The following is a 9,022-nucleotide window of genomic DNA, read 5'->3' as shown; positions in this document are numbered from 1 at the left end:
TGTCAAGAAGCATTCATATGCACAAGGCAAGAATGACCCTGCTTTTGATATTCAATGGAATGCCTGCAGGAGGCCTTTTGGTAGATGCTGAGGTTAAATGAATCTGGAAACTGGCCTGTTGGGTCAGGGTAAAACACTTGAGCACAACACATAATCAAACATTTTCTAAAATGGCATTAGAGTGTGTGCTCCCTAGTTGATTCTAACCCTCATTATGCAAAATGCGCTGAAAAATGTAATGCAGAACATGATGATTTGATTATGGAACAAAACCAGTTAAATGTTTTCATTAGCTGCATAATATTTTTGCACAATAAAGATAATTGAGTGTTGAAAATGTACTAATTCACTTAATCCCATGAGGCAAAAAATAATATTGAGGGAAATAATGATATTGTTAGGGACTCTGATTAGTAGAGCACAAAGCACAAATTCTTCTTGCTAATAGGCATAGTTTCAATTTAGAGCACAACATGGAAAAAAATTTGGGCATTTTACTTGTTGAATTATTTAAAGTCACTGCCTTCTCATAAAGTTCAGACAGTTTTACCAATTGGGTGGGGCAGCAGAAAACATTATTTTTTGCCCATATGGAGAAGTAATACATAAGTTATATATGGGAATATATATACATTACTTTGGGATATGCTAGGTTTCAGGCCAGAGTGGAGAAGAAGGATGGAACAGTGAATGGCTTGAAGTCAACAGCTGCTTGTGGGCAATTTAATTCAGTAAACTACAGTGTGATCTTTGGATAGATATTTACCTGATATGAGTACCTGACTCGTAAGTCACCTGTATATTAAATTAAAAATAAACAAGATACACATTTTGCTCTATCAAATATCAAATTGGCACAGGTTTTTTAAAAAAGCACGAACAAGAGGAAAATACTACAAGGATGAGGAAAAATGAGGTCTCCTGTTTACTTCTAGTGGGGATATATATTGATACCAACCTTCTGGAGAATGGTTTGTCACTCACGTTTGATCCCAAATATGTACCTTTGACCCAGCAATTTTTTAAATAAATTTTTTCTAAGGAGATAATTAAGGTGTCTACAAATAATTAGCAAATACGTGTGTGAGTGTGTGTGTACGTACATATTTATGTCTGTATATGTATGTCACTCTCTACAAATACTGGCATACTTATCTATTTAAGTAGATGTGTAGTGGTATCCCATTGTAGTTTTAATTTGTGTTTTCCTGATGGCTAATGACTCTGAGCAATTTTTTCATTCGCTTATTGACCATTCCTATGTTTTCCTTTGTGAAATGTCAGTTCAAGTCTTTTATGTACCCAGAAGTGTGTATACATAAGTGTATATGCATTTTTATAATAATTTTTAAAGACAATTTAAATACAGTGCAATGTAAAGACCTTAAATGCTCAGTATAATAGATTTTGACAAATGTGTATAACCACATAACCCACACTTTTTGTCCCTTTGTCAATCTCAGCCCTACTCCCACATCACTATTCTGATTTTAATATTTTGATCACTATAGATTAGTTTTGCCTGTTCTAGAGTTTCACGTAAATAGAATCACACAGTATGCACATTTTTGTGCCTGGCTACTTTACCTCAGAATAATGTTTCTGAGATTCATCCTGTTGTTGTGTGTATCGGTAATTAGTAGTATTCTTTTGTATGAATATACCACAAATTGTTTATTTATTTTATTATTAACGGACTTTTAAATTGTTTCCAGTTTGCAGCTCTCATGAATAAAGCTGCTATGCGGAGTCATATACACGTCATATTGAGAGTATATGTTTTCATTTCTCATGGGTAAATATCTACGAATGGAATTGCTGGGATGTAGGGTAGGGTTGTGCTATTTTCTGCTCCATTAGCAATTTATGAGAGTTCTAGTGGTTTCATATTGTCACCAACATTTGGTGTTTAGCTATTTTAGTAGGTAAGTAGTGAAATCTCATTGCAATTTATTTTGCATTTCCCTGATGGCTGATGATGACGAGTGCTTTTTTGTACATGTGCTTATTCATATGCCTTCTTTGTGACATGTTTCTTCAAGTCTTTTGTCAAATATTTTGGGGAAGGGGCTGATATTTGTCTTTTTGCTATCGAGTTGTAGGATTTCTTTATATATCACGTATTTAAGTCACATAGAGGTATTGTGAATACCTTTTCCATCTGATGCTTTTATATTTACTTTCTTAAGTCTTTTAATGCCCAGAAGTTTTTAGTTTTGATGAATTTCAAATTATCATTTTTAGTCCTTTCTATATTTTACTTACGAATTGCCTACTCCAAGTTTGTGAAGATATGCTTTGATTGATTGATTGATTGATTGATTGATTTTTTTGTGAGGAAGATCAGCCCTGAGCTAACATCCATGCTGATCCTCCTCTTTTTTTGCTGAGGAAGACCAGCTCTGAGCTATCATCTATTGCCAATCCTCCTCCTTTTTTTTGTTTCCCCAAAGCCCCAGCAGATAGTTGTATGCCATAGTTGCATATCCTTCTAGTTGCTGTATGTGGGACGTGGCCTCAGCATGGGCGGAGAGGTGGTGCATCTGTGCGCTCCCGGGATCTGAACCGGGGCCGCCAATAGCAGAGCGCGTGCACTTAACCGCTAAGCCACGGGGCCTGCCCAATGCTTTGATTTTTTTAAATTTATACTTTTAGTTTTAAAAGTCTAGGTCTATAATGATTATAAACTTAATACTTATGTATATGTAAGGTGGAGATCAAGATTTTTTTCATAAAGCTATCAGGTATTTCATTATAATTTTTTAAAAAGTTTTTGTTCCTTTCCTCATTAAATTGATTTAGCATCTTTCTCAAAAATTATTTGCTTGAATATATGCCAGTCTATTTCTAGAATCTCATCATGCTCTAAAGATATATTTGTCCATCCTTTTATCAACAATACATTACCTTTATTGCAGTAGATTTATAATAACTTTTTAAACCCGATATTTTAAGTCCTCCAACTTATTTCTTCTTTTTAAGATTGTTTAGGCTATTCTAGGTTCTTTGCAATCCCAAATAAATTTTAGAAAAAATTTGTCAATTTTTACAAAAACATCTACTGGAATTTTCTTTGTGGTTGTATTAAATCTACAAATCACTTTGAAAAATTAATACCATATCCGTAGTGAATCTTCTGAAATAAAAATGGTATATCTCTCCATTTAAGTCTTTAATATCTCTCAGAAATTTCCTAGTAGTGTTTAGAGTAGAGCTTTTGTATGTTATTTGTTATGTTAAGCTCTCAATATTTTATTTTATTATTATTTTTTTTTTTGGTGAAGAAGATTGGCTCTGAGCTAACATCTGTTGCCAATCTTCCTCTTTTTGCTTGAGGAAGATTGTTTCTGAGCCAACATCTGTGCCAGTCTTCCTGTATTTTCTATGTGGGACGCTGCCACAGCATGGCTCAATGAGCGGTGTGTAGGCCCGCGCCCAGGATCTGAACCCACAAACCCCAGGCTGCTGAAGCAGAGCACACAAACTTGACCACTATGAGGTGGGCTGGCCCCAGTTCTCAATATTTTATGTTTGGATGCTATTTTAAATAGAATTTCATTTCAAATTATTTGCTACTAGTATATGGAAGTTTTACAATTTGATTGATTTCTTTATTGTTCAATTTACTCATTAGTTCTAACATTTCCCCATAGATGCCTTAAGTTATTCTACTTAAACAATCATGTAACCTTGAATAAAGTGATTTTGTTCTTCCTTGCTTGTCTTTATGTCTTTTAATTTTTTTCTAGCCTTCTTGCAATAGCAAGGGCCTCTGGTACAATGTCAAATAAAAATAATGAGTGGACGTCTTTACCTTGTTCCCACTCTTAAAGGGAAAGAACTCTTTCTTTCACCATTTAAGAATGATGTCAACTACTGTTTTCGTAGATACCCTTTATCAGACAGAGGTTTTTGTAATCATAAATCTGTGTTGAATTTTGTCAAATGCTTTTTCTGTATCTATTGAGATCATAAAATTTTTCTCCTTTACTTTGTTAATGGGATGAATGATGTTAATTGGTTTTTGACTGCTAAGCCAACCTTACCTTCCTGGGAGAAAATCCACTTGGTCATGACATAATCTATTTATTTCTGGATTTGGTTAGCTAATTTTCTGTTAGGAATTTTTATGTCTATATACACTTCATTTTCTTTTGTTGTAATATCATTTTCTGCTTTTGAAATAAGATACAAGGACTATGCTTCCTCATAAAATGAGTTGGGAAATGATTCCTCTTCCTTTATTTTCTGAAAGATTTTGTGTCAGTTTTTTAAATTATTTTTTTTTAAATGTTTGATATAATTCACCAGTGAAGCTTTCTGGCACTAGTGATTTCTTTTTAGAGAGGTTAGCAATTAGAAATAAATTTCTGTGATAGATGTAGGGCAATTTAGATTTTCCATGTATTCTTTTGTCAATTTTCGAAAGTTGTGTTTCCCAAGAATTTGTAAATTTTATTAAAACTGTCAAATTTATTGACATAAGTTGCTCATAATATTCCCATACTCTTGGACGTATAAATGTATGCATGTATAATGTATACATATGTATAAATGTATGTATAAATGTATATTAACTTAGTGATACCCTTCTTTCATTCTTGATATTAGACTTTTGTGTTTTCTCATTTTTTTCTTTAATCACTGTTGCTAATGGTTAAAAATTTCATTAATTCTTTTCCAAGAACCACCTTCTTTTTTATTGTCTTTATTATTTGTCTACATCCTATTTATTATTTGTCTACATTGATTTCTACTTAAATTATTGTCTCCTTCCTGCTTATTTTTTTTGTTTGCTTTTCTTATTTCTAACATGTGTTAGTAGATACATAATTACTTATGTGCCTTCTTTTCCTTCTATTATAGTTAATTCTATAAAGTTCTCTTATAGACTGCTACATAGGCATCCCACAAATTTAATATGTTGAATTGTATTTATCAATCAATTAGAAATATTTTCTAATTTCAACTATAATTTCTGATTTGACATATTTTCAGTTAGCATATTGTTTAATTTCCAAATGTTTGGAATTTTTGATATATCACTATTACTGTTTTTGAATTTAATTCAGTTGTGGTCAAAGAACATACTGTCTATAATTTAGCTTCTTTGAAATGTAGTGAGAATTGCTTCATGTCACTGAAGATCAACTATCCTGCTTAATGTCCCTGTACACTTGAGAAGAATGTATGTTACCGAACCAGGTTCATTTTTGCCCGTCACCCAGAAAGCCAAACATCGAGATGACAAGATTGCAGCCGAGAGAGGGTTTTAATCACAAGACAGCCAAGTGAGGAAACAGGAGAATGAGTCTCAAATCTGCTTCCCTGAAAATAGAGACTCAGAGATATTTATGGGGCAGGGGGGCAAGGTGGTCAGAAATGTGGAGATAGATGATTGGAGGTGAGGAAAGGTGAGGTAATTGATGAGCTGCACAAGCGTAGTCAGACTTTGTGCCTCTTCATAGGACACATGTTCACAAAATGGGAGCATTAACATGACCTGAGGATGGAGTTTTTAGCCTCTTCACGTCAAAAGGTCACTTATCGGACATCTGCGGGGACCCAGTTGATGGGATGTCGGTCTCAACTGGCCTGAAGTGGACGAGGGGTTCTAATTCCTGAAAAACAGCTCAAACACCCATTACCATGGTGACCCAGGCTCCAAGGAGATGTTATCTATAGGAACCTAGTGGGAGTCAGATAGCATATTGCCTAAATAGCACAGATAACAATGGGTGGGGGAATAACTAAAAGTTATAATCAGTAGTTGCAAAAAGCAAAAAAAAAAGAAAACTTTAGTTACTAGCTACTTAATCATCAATGGCTAACTGTTTGCTGGTTTCAAGTGTATTCTGTAGTTGTTGTTTGTGGTATCTCATAGTATAGTGGGTTGATAGTGTTGTTTAAATATTCTGTATCTCTACTGATATTTTTTAATCTAGTTTTTCTATCAATTATTTAAAAAGTAGTACTTAGGCTCCAAAGATGATTGTGGCTTTGTCAATTTCTTCCCTTAGGCTTGTCAATTTTTACTTCATATGTTTTGATGCTTTGTTATTAATCATGTAAAATTTTAAGTTTTTATGCTTTCTTGATGAATTGACCCTTCTATCATTACGAAATAAGTATTTCTGGTAGTATTCTTTGTCTTGAATTCTATATTTTCTGGTATTAATACAACCACAGCAGTTTTCCTATGCTTAGTATTTATATGCTGTATATTTTACAGCTTTTACTTGAAACTTGTCTCTCTATGTTGTATTCTTGCACGTAGTGTGTCTTCTCCACCCCCACCCCCAGCTGCTCTTAAGAATTATTTTATTTTGTTTTATTTTTTGGCTTTCATCATCTATTCATATATTTCCTATTCTGCATTTTCTCATTCCTCTACTAAGACTTCAAATTTGTATATGGTAGACCAGTTGATATTGTCATGTGGATCTCAGAAGCTCATTTCCATCATTTTTCATCTTCTTTCTTTCTTTTTCTTTGTTTCAGTATTTATTTGGATAATTTCTATTGACCTGTCTTCAAGTTGATATCCTATTTTTTCTTCTAGCATTTCTGTTTGGTACTTTTTACAATCTCCATTTTTCTGCTGAAATTTCCCATATGTTCAAACACATTTTCTACCTTTCCTCTAGACTCTTTAACATAATCATCACAGTTGACTTCAAGTCCCTGACTGTTAATTCAAGATTTGGGCCATCACTAGGTATGCTTCTATTAACTGATTTCATTCTTGACAGTTGATCACATTTTCTTGCTTCACACATTTCTTTACTGTCATTGTATGCTAGATGTTGTATGAAAAGAAGAGTAGTGACTAAATTATGTTTTGCTCAGGAACTTAATCCTTTTTCTGTCAACTGCAAGCGATACAGTCAATCTAATCCGTAGTTGAGATGGTTCTGTTGTTGCTTTGGTAGATTCAGTTCACAATTGACTTCAAAGATTTGAGTACATGATCGAGACCTTCTCTTGCCCTATCAGAGCACCAGGGAGAGTCCAGCAATCTCTTTGTGTTTATACTCTAGCCGTCAGCTTTCCGAACTGTTTGGGATCTCATTTTTTATTTACAGCCAAGCTTCTAGGTTTTTTTGTTTGGTTGGTTAGTTTGCTGGGGATTTCTCTTTGCTCTTAGTGTTTCCTAGTTCTCTGTCACACACGAGCTATCTCTCTATTCTGTTTTTCTGCAACTGGCTTTACAAGGCTTTGGTAATGTGTGCAGTAAAGATCCAGAGCATCTGTGGAGAGTTTATCTTAGGTCCCCTACCCCTCTCTTAAGGGGTAATAGGCAACAACAGTGAATCCTGAGGTGGTTCAAAAGGGTTTCTCTCATTCCTCCTGTCTGTCTTCTGCCTTCAACAGGTCTCACATGCATGTACCTCAGGGGTCTTCTCTTTCAACTATTACTCTCTGCTCTAAATACATCATGTGACTATTCAGTGAGGGTCTATGGGAAAAAGTTAGCGGGTGGATGCAGAATCTCTTGGTGGCCGTGGCTCCTCAGTTTTCAAAATCATTTTACCAGCCAATGCTTGGCCTATAAAACTCATTTAAGAAGTTTAGCCAGTTTCTCCTTACCCCTGTCAATGGTTGCTTCCTACCCTGCTGCTTCTCCATCAGAAATGAAAGCCACTGTAGGTCTCTTCTCTCCCAGAAGGGGCTTGTCATTATCTATTTTGTAATCATTTTGATTCCTATGTGTTCTTACCTGTCTAATGAGTTTAAAAAAAAACTGTACTTTTATAAGTTGTCCAGCTCTCCTTGTTGTTAAGGTGGGAATGACACTATATTGTTACTTTCTTCCTCTTCAGCAGAAGCAGAAATTCTAAAATTATTTTTAATATCCAACACTATAGGTTTAAACAAATTATGATACTTCCAATAGATTGAAGCACTATTTGAATGTCAAAATGATACAGAAGATTATTATTGTCGTAAAAAGATTTTATATTATAATTTTAAATGACAAATGCAGATTATGAAAGTTTAATTAATAAATTTCTAACTTATGGTCTCTGGTGGGATTATATACTCCTTAGCTAGGAATCATTTTATTGCAAGGGACAGAATCATTCTCTTTCTGGCCTAAGTAAAGGTATTTTTTCTTTTAATGTCAAATTATAGTATTTCCACAGAAATCAATAGCTCCAATGGCAGGGAATATAGTAGGTTTCATAGGCAGCTACTCTTTCTATCCCTCTTAGATTAAATAGCCTTTCATATCTGCTTCTCTCTGCACAGAAGTGCCCCATTGTATCATAAATGATTCTCTGAGTTCCACTTGCAAATATTTAGGAGGGAGATTCTGGCTTGCCAGCTCATGGAAGGTTCTATCTCAGATTCAACCAGCTGTGACAGCAGGATGGGTCATCATGTACTAACACAGAGGTTGGGAGCATTTATTTATTTATTTCTTTGTGAGGAAGATTAGCACCAAGCTGACATCCATTACCAATCCTCCTCTTTTTGCTGAGGAAGATTGGTCCTGGGTTAACATCTGTGCCCATCCTCCTCTACTTTACATGGGATGCCGCCACAGCATGGCTTGACAGGCGATGTGTTGGTCTGTACCCAAGGTCTGAACCTGCGAACTCCAGGCCGCCAAAGTGGAGTGTGTGAACTTAACCGCTATGCCACTGGGCTGGCTTGGGAGCCTTTATTTTTGAGAGTTGTTTTAAACATGTTTATGATCTTGTTTCCTGTTAGTATACAACACTCCTGAGATCAAGGACCTGACTGGCTTACTCTATGTTAAATTCCCAGTATAGAAGGAAGTGCCCAGTGCATGGTATGTATTCAATGAAACATTTTAAATAACAATCTCAAGCCCTTTTCCTGCATAATATGTGCTATTTTCAACACATTTTATTTATGTTATTTGTGAAATAAACATACTCCCTAGTACAATGGTTATTACGAAGTTTAACTAAAATAATGCATATGAAATTTAAATATTAATTTAAAGTGTTATACAAATACTACTACCTAAAAGATTATATAAAATATGCAT

Source organism: Ceratotherium simum, chromosome 19 (genome assembly GCF_057802395.1).
Source record: "Ceratotherium simum simum isolate JZ-2026a chromosome 19, ASM5780239v1, whole genome shotgun sequence".
NCBI classification, from domain to species: domain Eukaryota; kingdom Metazoa; phylum Chordata; class Mammalia; order Perissodactyla; family Rhinocerotidae; genus Ceratotherium; species Ceratotherium simum.
This window is presented reverse-complemented; position numbering follows the sequence as displayed.